The 13,343-nt window shown below is 40.2% G+C and overlaps 1 non-coding gene across 1 annotated transcript; it reads left to right on the top strand.

The window, feature by feature from the left end:
* Window positions 1-9,138: 9,138 nt before the first annotated feature.
* Window positions 9,139-9,279, top strand: LOC115898953. Its single transcript, XR_004058591.1, has one exon. It is a non-coding gene; the product is annotated as a U4 spliceosomal RNA (small nuclear RNA).
* The last annotated feature ends 4,064 nt before the right edge of the window (window positions 9,280-13,343 follow it).

Raw genomic sequence — 13,343 nt, 5'->3', positions numbered from 1 at the left:
TCTTTCTTCCTCGTTTTCAATTTAGTTTATCTTGTTAAATTTTTTACATATTGATAAGCCTCTATAAATTATTTTTAGAACAAGATTGGGGTGGATAAACAGACAAAAAGGTCCGGGCATGGTGGCTCACGTCTGTAATCCCAGCACTTTGGGAGGCCGAGGTGAGCAGATCACGAGGTCAAGAGATCAAGACCATCCTGGCCAACATGGTGAAACCCCATCTCTACTAAAAATACAAAAATTAGCTGGGCATGGTGGCGTGCACCTGTAGTCCTAGCTACTCAGGAGCCTGAGGCAGGAGAATCGCTTGAATCCGGGAGGCTGAGGTTGCAGTGAGCCAAGATTGTGCCACTACATTCCAGCCTGGTGACAGAGCGAGACTCCGTCTTAAAAAAAACAAAAAACAAAACCAGGCAAAAAGCCTTTTATGTATGATTCAGATTATTAAGTTTTATCCTCAGTTTCTTTTTTATTTTTATTTTTTTTTAGGCAAAGTTTTGCTCTTGTTGCCCAGGCTGGAGTGCAGTGGCACAATCTTGGCCCACTGCAACCTCTGCCTCCTGGATTCAAGCAATTCTTCCTGCCTGAGTCTCCTGAGTAGCTGGGACTACAGGCGCCCGCCACCACGCTCGGCTAATTTTTGTATTTTTTAGTAGAGATGGGGTTTCATCATATTGGCCAGGCTGGTCTCAAACTCCTGACCTCAGGTGATCTACCTGCCTCGGCCTCCCCAAAGTGCTGGGATTACAGGCGCAAGCCACCGCGCCTGGCCCTATCTTCAGTTTTTAAGAAATACATGAACTACCTTATTTTAAAATACATTTTGGGCCGGGTGCAGTGGCTCACACCTGTAATCCCAACACCTGGGGAGGCCAAAGCGGGTGGATTGCTTCAGGCCAGGAGTTTGAGACCAGCCTGGGCAACATGGCAAATCCTCGTCTACTAAAATTACAAAAATTAGCTGGGTATGGTGGCATGCGCCTGTAATCCCAGCTACTTGGGAGGCTGACGCTTGAACCTGGAAGGCAGAGGTTGCAGTGAGCTGAGATCGCACCACTGCACTCCAGCCTGGGTGACAGAGCAAGACTCTCTCAAAAAAACAAACAAAAACAACTTTACATTTTGAAATTTGAAATAATTTCAGACTTACAAAAAATTTGCAAGAGTAGCTCAAATAACTCCTATATATCCTTCACCCAGGTTCCTCAATTGTTAACATTTAATCACATTTGCTTTGTCTGTCTGTCTCTCTCCTTCTATATACGCACTACCATTCTGCTTCTCCCTGTGTCTCTCTGTGTGGGGGGGGATGTATATATATATACACACACACACATATTTTTTTTCTGAATCATCTGAGAATGAATTATAGTTACGATGCCCCATTGCCCTTATATGCTTCAGCATAAATTTCTTAAAAGACAAAGACATTCTACATAACCACATTGTAACTATCAAAATCAGAAAATTAACTGACACAAAACTGCCATCTATTAGTGGCTCGCACATGTAATCCCAGCACTTTGGGAGGCTGAGGTGAGAGGATCGCTTAAGTCCATGAGTTTGAGACCAGCCTCGGCAACATAGCAAGACCCTGTATCTATATATTTTTTAAAATAAAAAGATTTTTTTAAACTACCTCTAATCTACAGACCCATTGAGTTTTTGCCTATAGTTGTGATAATGCCGTTTTTGGCAAAAGGGAAAAGATAGTTTTTTTTTTCTTCTGGAGGAGGAGGAGACTTTCTTATCTTAGTAATTGACACCCTCACCCACTCAGCTACTCAAGCCCAGAACCCAGGAGTTAACCTTGACTTGTTGCTTACTTTCATTCCTTGCATATAATTCTTCAGCATGACTTCATTCTGTTTCTGAGATACATCTTCTTGCCCTTGTCAAGGAGGAACAATACCAGACATAGTTAGCAAGACAGATTTTATTCAGACTACTTCAGTAGGGGAGACCCCTGTTTCTTCTGGAGGAGGCACATGGTGTTACTTTGTCCTGTTACTAGTGATAACCTTGATCCCTTGGATAAGGTAGTGTCTAGTGTCTTTTTCCCATTGAAATTAAAGTATTTTGTGTACTTTGAGACTATAAATATCCTGTTTCCTCATTAAACTTTGACCCCCTAGTTTTAACATTCATTGATCTTTTTTGTCTGATGGGATTATGATGGCTGCCTGATAGTATCATGATGACTACCTAATGCTGGCTCTAATTCCATCATTAATTTATTAGTTGACATTCTACTGTAAAGAAGAACACACTCTCCTCCACCACTTTGCATCAGTGTGGACTCATGGACTCCCGTTTTAGTTAGTGAGTTTTAATTCATTACCATGATTGTTTTGATATTCAAGTTGCCTCAGATTTGGAAAATGAGGGCCCCTCCAACTCGTCCCTATGTCCTTTGGACAAATCAGTTTCTGAGCAGTTTTTTACTTTTCTGACTCAAGATGTCCCAGATTCATACTTTCCTTGCCCCAGCCACTGGGATCAGCCATTTCTCTAAGTAGCCCCTTGATTCCTTTTAATAGAGAACAGTGTTTAAAAACCAAGGTGGGGAACTAGGTATATTATTGCTATTGGGGCATCATTGTTTAAAGGCCTCAGAGCACAGAGAAAAACACGTGCGTATATATGCCATGTAAATGTATATACACATCTATATTTGTTTAGTTCAAACTATACCTCTGAGTTCAAACTATACCTCTGATTCCAATTCAATACCACAGGGTTCATTCCAGTGTTTATCTCGGTGTAATTACTCCTTTCTCCTGTGTGTACCCAATTTCCTACCCTGCCAGCTGGCTACCCAGCCTGCCTCCTCAGCCCCATCCATCTCCTTGGCTCTGACCCTGATGGTCTGCCAGTCTTGGCTGCCTGGATGGAAGGAAGGAAAGAGGATCTAAGTCCTCAAGTTGTTTTTTTTTTTTTTTTTTTTGAGACGGAGTCTCGCTCTGTCGCCCAGGCTGGAGTGCAGTGGCCGGATCTCAGCTCACTGCAAGCTCTGCCTCCCGGGTTTACGCCATTCTCCTGCCTCAGCCTCCCGAGTAGCTGGGACTACAAGCGCCCGCCACCTCGCCCGGCTAGTTTTTTGTATTTTTTAATAGAGACGGGGTTTCACCGGGTTAGCCTGGATGGTCTCGATCTCCTGACCTTGTGATCCGCCCGTCTCGGCCTCCCAAAGTGCTGGGATTACAGGCTTGAGCCACCGCGCCCGGCCTAAGTCCTCAAGTTTTAAATATCCCTGGTTCACACCCACCCCAACCACCACAAGCTCCTTATCTTCTGTGCTTGACTGTTCACAGCTTGGGAATTTCTTACATTCATCAATTTAACAAATATTTATTGAGCCCTGTGCTGTGAACTGTAAATGCAGATTAACTTCATGCCTTTGGCCGGGCACAGTGTCTCATGCCTGTAATCCCAGGACTTTGGGAGGCCAAGGTAGGTGGATCACCTGAGGTCAGGAGTTTGAGACCAGCCTGGCCAACATGGTGAAACCCTGTCACTACTAAAAATACAAAAATTAGCTCGGTGTGGTGGCGTGCCCCTGTAGTCCCAGCTACTCAGGAGGCTGAGGCAGGAGAATTGTTTGAACCTGGGAGGCGGAGGTTGCAGTGAGCCAAGATCATGCCACTGCACTCTAGCCTGGGCAACAGAGTGAGACTCCGTCTCAAAAAATAAAATTAAAAAAAAAAGCATGCCTTCAAGGAGAGCAGTAGAGCAGAATAGTCAGGTACACTGATTACTGGAAGCACTGACAGAGTGTGTTGGGGAGCATCAAGGGTGAACACTCCCCCTCCCCCGATGCTTCCCAGAAGAGGGAACACTAAGGCTGAATCTTGAAGAATAAACTTGGCATGAGTCAAGGAGTTAGGTAGAGTGAAATAAGATACAGGTGAGAAGAGCGCTAAAGCACCGTTACAGAAATGCTAGTAATTTGCTAATATAGGAGATGAGGCTGGAGAGGAAAACAGACCTTACTTGTTCTTTGAGGATTTGGGAGTCTTTAGCTTATGTAGGTGGAAGCTATAGCTGTAGATGTAAACAGGGAGATCATCCAGACAAGAAGGTTAGGGACAAAATCCCGACAATCATCAGCATTTAAGAGCTGACGGATCACGAGGTCAAGAGATCGAGACCATCCTGGCCAACATGGTGAAACCCCGTCTCTATTAAAAATACAAAGATTAGCTTGGCGTGGTGGTGCATGCCTGTAGTCCCAGCTACTCGGGAGGCTGAGGCAGGAGAATTGCTTGAACCCGGGAGGCAGAGGTTGCAGTGAGCCGAGATTGTGCCACCTCACTTCAGCCTGGCAACAGAGCGAGATTCCATCTCAAAAAAAAAAAAAAAAAAAAGGCCGACTGAAGATAAGAAGGGATGGCCTAGATGAAGCAGCTAACAGTATCAGTGAACCATAAGGAGGGAGTGGTCTACAGAGTCAATTGAAATGAGGACTGAAATTTTCCCATTAGATCTTAAAATTAGAAGGTCCTCTGGAGGCTCTCATTAGTGTACTGTTAGTGAGGCTGAAGGAGCCAAAGTTGAACTGCAGTGGCTTAAATAAGCGGGGGCTTAGGAGATGGAGACAGGAGGGTATGTTATAGTCTATGTCCATCTGCCAACTTCCTTTTTTTCCCTTCTTTTCTTTCCCAACCCTTGCTCAATCATAATACAAACTCTCCCGTTTTTTCCTTCTGTATCCTCAGCAGCTAGCATCCTATCCGAAATAGGATAGTCACTCAATAAAATTCTGTTGAACTAAGTAACCCCTCACTATCCTATCGGAAATAGAACAGTCACTTAATAAAATTTTGTTGAACTAAGTAACCAACCCCACGCTATCCTATCTGAAATAGAACAGTCACTCAATAAAATTTTGTTGAACTAAGTAACCCCACGCTATCCTATCTGAAATAGAACAGTCACTCAATAAAATTTTGTTAAACTAAGTAACCCCACGTTATCCTATCTGAAATAGAATAGTCACTCAATAAAATTTTGTTGAACAAGGTAACCCCACGCTCTAACCTATAGAGGGAGTAAAAGAAAGTCACTCTCACCTATAGAGGGAGCTGAAAGAAAACCACAGGGAGTGTTAACCTATAGGAGAAGCTGAAAGAAAGTCACTAGGGAATGAACCTATAGGAGAAGCTGAAAGTAAATCTCCGGGGAAGTGTTAACCACACACTCTCACCTCTAGGAGGAGGGTGAAGCTTCTTGTCTTCCAGACATTCCCGAGGAAAACTTGCACGAGGAGTCTGTCAAGGAGTGCCACCCTTTGGTAATCTTTATTAATATATACCTAATATGTACCTTCTGTTTGTGGCATGTGATACTGATGTTCCATTTATTATAGTGATAGGAAGCTTTTTATTACAGTAAACCTGGCAAGTCGTATAGTAAAGGAAAAGTGACTTAATTAAAATACATCTTGAGTAAATGATAGAACGAATGATCCATAGCCAGATATGACCCAAATCTTAAAATATACATAATTACTTTGATCCAGGAAAGTATTGGGTCACAGTGCTGTGTGGAACTGTCTGTATGAAGAAGTTAGAAGCTGTGGAATCTGTGTGGAATGCTCTTGCCGGGTTCTTTTTAGATTTCCTCTTTTTTGGGATTCTGCACTTTTCCTTTCCCTTTTCTTTTCTCTTTCTTTTTTTTTTTTTTCGGAGTTTCTTTCTTGTTGCCCAGGCTGGAGTGCAGCGGCGCCGTCTCGGCTCACTGCAACCTCCGCCTCCCGGGTTCAAGCAATTCTCCTGCCTCAGCCTCCTGAGTAGCTGGGATTACAAGCACCCACCACCATGACCGGCTGATTTTTGTATTTTTAGTAGAGACAGGGTTTCACCATGTTAGCCAGGCTGGTCTCGAACTCTTCACCTCAGGTGATCTCCCTCCCTCAGCCTCCCAAAGTGCTGGGATTACAGGCGTGAGCCATCGCGCCCAGCCTGTTCTGTACTTTTCTTCTTCTGTGAGGCGTGGTAAGAGAGGTCAGGAACCTCTCTCCTTCAGCTTCTAGGGGGAACTGGAGTGTGGCTGAGGTAAAGTGGGGCTAAAGAGCACTTCAGGTCTGGTTTGTTTACCTATCTTTTCTGACTAAAAAAGTGGTTAGAACTCCAGAGCTAATGTCAGCATGCAGCCCTCAGAGAAAGAAGCTTCTAGTCTGGATCACTGAGGCCTGCCTTCTTTGGCCAAGAGGAATTTTTCGTCTAGGGCCCCTGATGACTACTGAAGTAGTCTGGGGTGAAAGCCCTAGTGCTTTGAATCTGCCCTCTAAGCATCCATCTCCCTCAGAGACCTGTGGGTTGTGGGGAGGAAGAAGGGAAGAGGGGCTGTGGCTGTTGTAGGTGAGGGGTTAAGAATTCTAGAATTTGTAATCTTGATCATGTATCTTTCTACCTCAGAGACAAAATTAACATCTCATAACAGTGGTTTAATTTCTTTGTTTTTTCATCTTTATTCATTTGTATTCATTTTTGAATTATGGAGGAGAAAAGCTTATTATAAGAAGTTGAACCCTCATAGAAGTATGCAAAGTAAAAAATACTCCCCCTCCAGCCTTTTCATCTATAATGTAATAGTTTGATTTGTGTGCCTAATTATCTTTTTCTTTTCTTTTCTTTTTTTTTTTCTTGTTTTTCTTTTTCTGAGATAGAGCCTCACTCTGTCGCCCAGGCTGGAGTGCAGTGGCGTGATCTCGGCTCACCACAACCCCTGCCGCCCAGCTTCAAGTGATTCTCCTGCCTCCCGAGTAGCTGGGATTACAGGCGCCTGCCACTGTGCTTGGCTAATTTTTGTATTTTTAGTAGAGACGGGGTTTCACCATGTTGGCCAGGCTGGTCTTGAACTCCTGACCTTGTGATCCTCCCACCTCAGCCTCCCAAAGTCCACAGTGCTGGGATTACAGGTGTGAGCCACCGCGCCTGGCCCTAGTTATCTTTTTCTATACATAGGCGAACATATTTCTAATAGATGCACATGCATATTTTAAATTTTTTATTGAAATGTAATGTATATACAAAAAGTGTACAGGTTGATGAATTATCACAAACTAGATCTTCTGGGAGAATGTTCTGTGTGACCTGGGTGATGGTTACATGGGTTTATTCATTTGTGATAATTCCTGCAGAGTAAATGGCTGAAAATGAACAGTAGGGAGCAGCTCAAGAGTTCTGGAATGTTCTCTATGGACCTGGGTGATGGTTACTTGGGTTGATTCAGTTTGTGATCATTCATAGAGTGAATGACTAGAAGTTGTCATTTGGGGGTGCCTCAACAGTTTTGGAATGTTCTATGTGACCTGACTGATGTTTGCTTAGGTTCACTTTTTCAGCATTCATAGAGTGAATGACTGGAAGTAGGTATTGTGGGGCACCTCAAGAGTTCTGGAATGTTCTCTGTGGACCTGGGTGATGGTTACTTGGGTTGATTGCATTTGTGATCATTTATAGCGTGAATGACTGGAAGTGGGCATTAGAGGGTGCTTCAAAAATTCTCGAATGCTCTGCACTGAGGTAGGTGATGGTTTATGGGTTCATTTTTAGCAATTGTATGAACATTCCATAATTTAACCCTCAAATGATCATTGAGGTTCTTTATAATTTATTAGTATACACAAGTAAATGTTGTTATTCATTTAAATTTGTCTGCTTCTGTATGTATTTCTTCAGGAGAGATTCTTAGAAGTGATAAATTGTTGGGTCAGACGACATGTGCATTTTATTATTTTCTTTTTGGAAAGGTAAGACAAGTTCAATGTAAAAAAATCAAATAGCAAATAAAAAGGACATATAGGGAAAAGTCAGTTTTCCTCTTAACCCTTGACCTCCAGTTCCATCAGATCCTTTCTCAGAAGCAACCAGTGTTACCAGCTTCTGGCAGTTTCTAACAGAGATAGTGTGTACATTGCATATATATTTACATATTGTTATAGGCATTGCTTAAAGCCATACCACCACCCCATCGAGATTGTACCAATTTATAATCTCATCAATAGGATTTGAGAGTTCCCTTCCCCCTGATCCCGAGCCCTGGCCAGGGATAATTTAGGGGTTCTGAAAAGATTTGAGTAAAAAGGAACAGGTTTTATTCATTCATCCATTGGCAGTACATTAATGTGCTTCAGAATTCAAAAGGTACAAAACGTCTGCCTCCCACTTTCATCCCCTAGCTGCCATAGCTCCTTTCCCCCAGAGCAATTGTGTTTTCAGTTTCTTGTGCATCCTTACGGAGAAAGTTGGCATATGTAAACAAATCCATCTATATAGTCTTTTTTTTCCTGAAATTTTACACAAATGGTAGCATATTTGTATGAGCGATTACTACATGACCTCCCTCTCCTTTTCCCCTCAAAAACCTAAGCGGCTTAAAACAATTATTCATTTTTTTCTCATGAGCCTATGGGTAAGCTGAGAGTATTTATTATTCAGGGCCAGGCTCAGATCATCGTGGCTGGTTAGTTGATGGGTCAGTTGGGGATTGGTTGGTCTAGAATGGCTTCAGCTGGTCTTATTCAGCTCTACTTCATGAGGTCTCTTACCCATAAGCAGTCTAGTCTGGGCTTGTTCTCATCATAGTGTCAGGACGCCACACGAACAGAAGCACAGAAGGCCTCTGGAGGCCTGGACTTGGCTCTGGCACAACATAACTACTGTCTTATTCTGTCGACCAAAGCAACCCACAGGCTAGCTAGCCTGGATTCAAGGAATGTGAGGAGCTGCAAAGAAAGTCACATTGTAGAGTGTATGGGCTTAGGGAGGGGAAGAGCTGGGGCCATTTATTCTATCAAATACAATACTATAGGTATTGTTATGTATCTTACCTTTTTTTTTTTTTAACCTAACACTGTATCTTGGAAATGACTTCATATTAATCTACAAAGAGCTTCTTTGTTTTTTATTCCATTTCATTTTACCAGCCCCTTATTGAAGGAAACATATTGCTTCCAGTCTTTTGCTATTATCTAACAATGCTGCAATGAATAACATTGAACATATGTCAGATAAATTCCTAGAGGTGGAATTACTAGGTCAAAAGGTATATATATTTATTATGTTTGATAGTGAATTCCAAATTAAACTGAAAATTTTGTAATTTTTTTCCACTCTAAAGAAATAGAAGTTCAGTTTTGTGCAGTGGCAACATCATAGCCAGTGAGGTTTGTCTGAGGAGTGATTATTGCTAATTGAAAACTTTTCCCAATACCCCACCATGATGGCTTGAAATATAGTTGGCATTGGCATTTTTTGACAGTCTGTATGGAGACTAAACTAAAAATAGAAATTAAAAAAAAGAAATGGAAGTTCATAATTAAAATTTTTTTTTTGTACAAGTTGATGGGGTACATGTGAAATTTTGTTACATGTATATAATGCATCGTGATGAAGTCAGAGTATTTAGGGTGTCCATAACCCAAGTACAATATATTTTTGTTAAGTATAGTCAATCTAATGTGCTGTCAAACACCTTATTTATTTCTTCTGTCTTACTGTATATTTGTACCCTTTAACCCATTTTTTTATCCTCCTCCCTACTCCCAACTCACCCTTCCCACTCTCTGTTATCTGTCTGTCCACTCTCTATCTCCATATGATCAAGATTTTTAGCTCCCACATATAAGTGAGAACATTCAATATTTGTCTTTTTGTGCCTGACTTATTTCACTTAAGATACGACTTCCAGTTCCATCGATGTTGCTGAAAATGACACGATTTCATTCTTTTTTTATAACCATATAGTATTCAATTGTGTATATGTACCACATTTTCTTTATCCATTCATCTGTTGATGGACATTTAGGTTGATTCCATATCTTTGCTATTGTGAGTAGTGTTGCAGTAAACATAGGAGTGCAGGTATCCCTTTGATATATTGATTTCTTTTCCTTTGGGTAGATACATGGGACTGCTAGATCAAATGGTAATTCTATTTTCAGTTTTTTGAGAAATCGCCATACTGTTTTCCATAGTGGCTATACTAGTTTACATTCCCACCAACAATGTATAAGAGTTCCTGGCCGGGCGCGGTGGCTCATGCCTGTAATCCTAGCACTTTGGGAGGCCTAGGCAGGTGGATCATGAGGTCAGGAGTTCGAGACCAGCCTGGCCAATATGGTGAAACGCTGTCTCTACTAAAAATACAAAAATTAGCCAGGCATGGTGGTACACACCTGTAGTCCCAGCTACTGAGGAGGCTGAGGTAGGAGAATCACCTGAACCCAGGAGGTGGAGGTTGCAGCGAGCTCAGATCGCGCCACTGCACTCCAGCCTGGGCGACAGAGCAAGACTCCGTCTCAAAAAAAAAAAAAAAAAAAAAAAAGTTCCTTTTCTCTGCATCCTCACCAACATCTCTTATTTTTTGTCTTTTTAGTAGTAGCCATTCTGACTGGGGTAAGATGATATCTCATTGTGGTTTTGATCTGCATTTATCTGATGATTAGTGATGTAGAGTATTTTTTCATATACCTGTTGGCTGTTTGTATGTTTTCTTTTAAGAAATGTCTATTCATGTCCTTTTCCCATTTTTTAGTGGGAATATTTGTTGTTTTCCTATTATCTGAGTTCTTGGTATATTCTGGTTATTAAGTCCCTGTTAGATGAATAGTTTACAATATTTTCTCACATTCAACAGGTTGTTTCTTCACTCTATTGATTGTTTCCTTCACTGTGCAGAAGATTTTTAGTTTAATTTGCCTATTTTTGTTTTTGTTGCCTGTGCGTTTGAGGTCTTTGTCATAAAGTTTTTGTCTAGATCAATGTCCAGGAGAGTTTTCCATAGGTTTTCTTGTAGTGTTTTTATAGTTTCAAGTCTTATGTTTAATCCATTTTGAGTTGATTTTTGTATATGGTAAGAGATAGGGGTCCAATTTCATTCTGCATGTGGTTATTCATTTTTCCCAGCACTGTTGAAGAAAGTGTCCTTTCCCCAGGTAAGTTCTTGCTGGCTTTGTCAAAAATCAGTTGACTGTATGTGGCTTTATTTCTGAGTTCTCTATGCTGTTCCATTGGTATGTGTGTCTGTTTTTTTACCAATACCATGCTGTTTTGGTTATGATAGCCTTGCAATATATTTTCAAGTCAGGTAATGTGCGATGCTTCCAGCTTTCTTTTTGCTCAGGATTGTTTTGGCTACTTGGGCTCTTTTTTTTTTTTTTTGTTCTGTATGAATTTTAGGATTGTTTTTTCTAATTCTGTGAAGAATTATGTTGGTATTTTGATAAGGACTGCATGGAATCTATAGATAGCTTTGGGCAATGTGGTCATTTTAACTAGATTAATTCTTCCAAATCATGAGCATGGGTTTTTTTTTTTTTCCATTTGTCTATGTCATCTTCAATTTCTTTTATCGGTGTTTGTAGCTTTCCTTGTAGAGATCTTTCACCTCTTTGTTTGAAATTATTCCTACATATTTTATTTTTGTAACTATTGCAAATGGGATTGCCTTCTTTTCTTTCATGGCTAGATCAGTATTGGCCATCATATACAAATGCTAATGATTTTTGTACATTGATTTTGTATCCTGCAACTTTTTATTTTAAAAGAGTCAAACCTACAGAAAAGTTGAAAGAATAGTACAATAAAAACCCATATACCCTTCATGAAGATTAAACACTTGTTAACATTTTGCCACATTTGTTCTCTCTCTGTGTGTATACATATATATAATGCTACATAGCACATACATATATATATATACATATTTTATGAACCATTTGACATTAATTTGGAGATATCAAGACACTTCTTCAGCCTGTATTGCCTAAAAACAAGGATGTTTACCTACATAATCACAATTTTGTTAGCACACCCAAGAAAGTTTTGACAGAATAATATTATTTTATTCATAGCCCATATTCAAATTTCCCAATTGCCCCAATAATGTCATTTAGAGCTTTTGTTTGTTTGTTTGTTTGTTTCAATCAAGGATCCCAAATTCAGGATCAAAGGTCATACAAATTCATGTACTTGTCATATCTCTAGTAGTCTTTCATATAAAAGTTTCCCACTTTTTTCATCTTTCATGAAATATTCATTTCAAAGACTCTAGACCAGTTATGTTGTATCATGGCCTATAATTTGGATTTGTCACGTTGTTCCCTCATGAATATATTCAAGTTAAACATTTTTGGCAAGGATACCACATAGGTGGTTTCCATTGCATCTTGTCAGGAGGTATACAATGTCAATTTGTCCTATTGCCAAGTTTGATCACTTGGCCAAAGTAGTGTAATCTAGATTTCTCCATTGTAAAGGCACATTCTCCTCCTTTGTAATTAATATTAAATTAATATCTTTAAAGTATGACCATGTAAATGTTCTGTTCCCCAACAATTTTCATCTGATAGTTTTAGCATTCATTATGATCCCTATCTGAATCAGTTTTTAACATAGTGGCTACAAAGGCATGTTTTCCAAATTCTGTTGTTCCTTCCACATTTATTAGCTATCCATTCTTCTGTAAAGGAAACTGAATCCCTTCTTTTTTCATGTCACTTCAAATTCTTTTTTAAAATTAATCAATGTGTTATAACCTGTTACCATTATTGGTCTCGTGCCTAAATAGACTGACAAAACAAAGCAGAAAGTCCAGAAATAGACCCAAGTATATATGAAAATGTAATCTTTAATAAACGTGGTATATCCAAATTATTGGGGCAAAGATGGACTTTTTAAAGAAATTCTATTGGCATAACTGGATAGCCATTTGGATAAAAAGGTAATTTGGTCCCATACTTCACATTGTACCCTAGAATAAGCTCCAAATGGAGCTTATTATATAAAATAAAAAAAAAAACCATATATGTACCAGCTGGTCCAAATTAAAAAAACAAAAAAATGTAGGCACTAGAAGAAAATGTGGATTAATTTCTTTATAATCTGGGTGTGGGGAAAGCCTTTTTAAATATGACTCCAAATCCATATGCCATAAAATGATGAGTATTTTCAAGTACATAAAAATTAAAGTAAAAGCCTTTTTCTGCATGGTAAAAATCAGATAGGCAAAGTCAAAAGAAAGATGATGAAGGCCGGGTACGGTGGCTCACACCTGTAATCCTGACACTTTGGGAGGCCAAGGCAGATGAATCTCGAGGTCAGGAGATGGAGACCATCCGGGCTAACACGGTGAAACCCCATCTCTACTAAAAATATAAAAAATTAGCCAGGTGTGGTGGCAGACGCCTGTAATCCCAGCTACTTGGGAGGCTGAGACAAAAGAATCACTTGATCCCAGGAGCCAGAGGTTTCAGTAAGCCGAGAGCACTCCAGACTGGCGACAGAGCAAGACTACATCTCAAAAAAAAAAAAAAAAAAAAAAAAAAAAAAAGATGA

This window comes from Rhinopithecus roxellana, chromosome 7 (assembly GCF_007565055.1).
Source record: "Rhinopithecus roxellana isolate Shanxi Qingling chromosome 7, ASM756505v1, whole genome shotgun sequence".
NCBI lineage: Eukaryota > Metazoa > Chordata > Mammalia > Primates > Cercopithecidae > Rhinopithecus > Rhinopithecus roxellana.
Note: the sequence above shows the minus strand (reverse complement) of the source record. Positions and strands in the feature narration are given on the sequence as shown.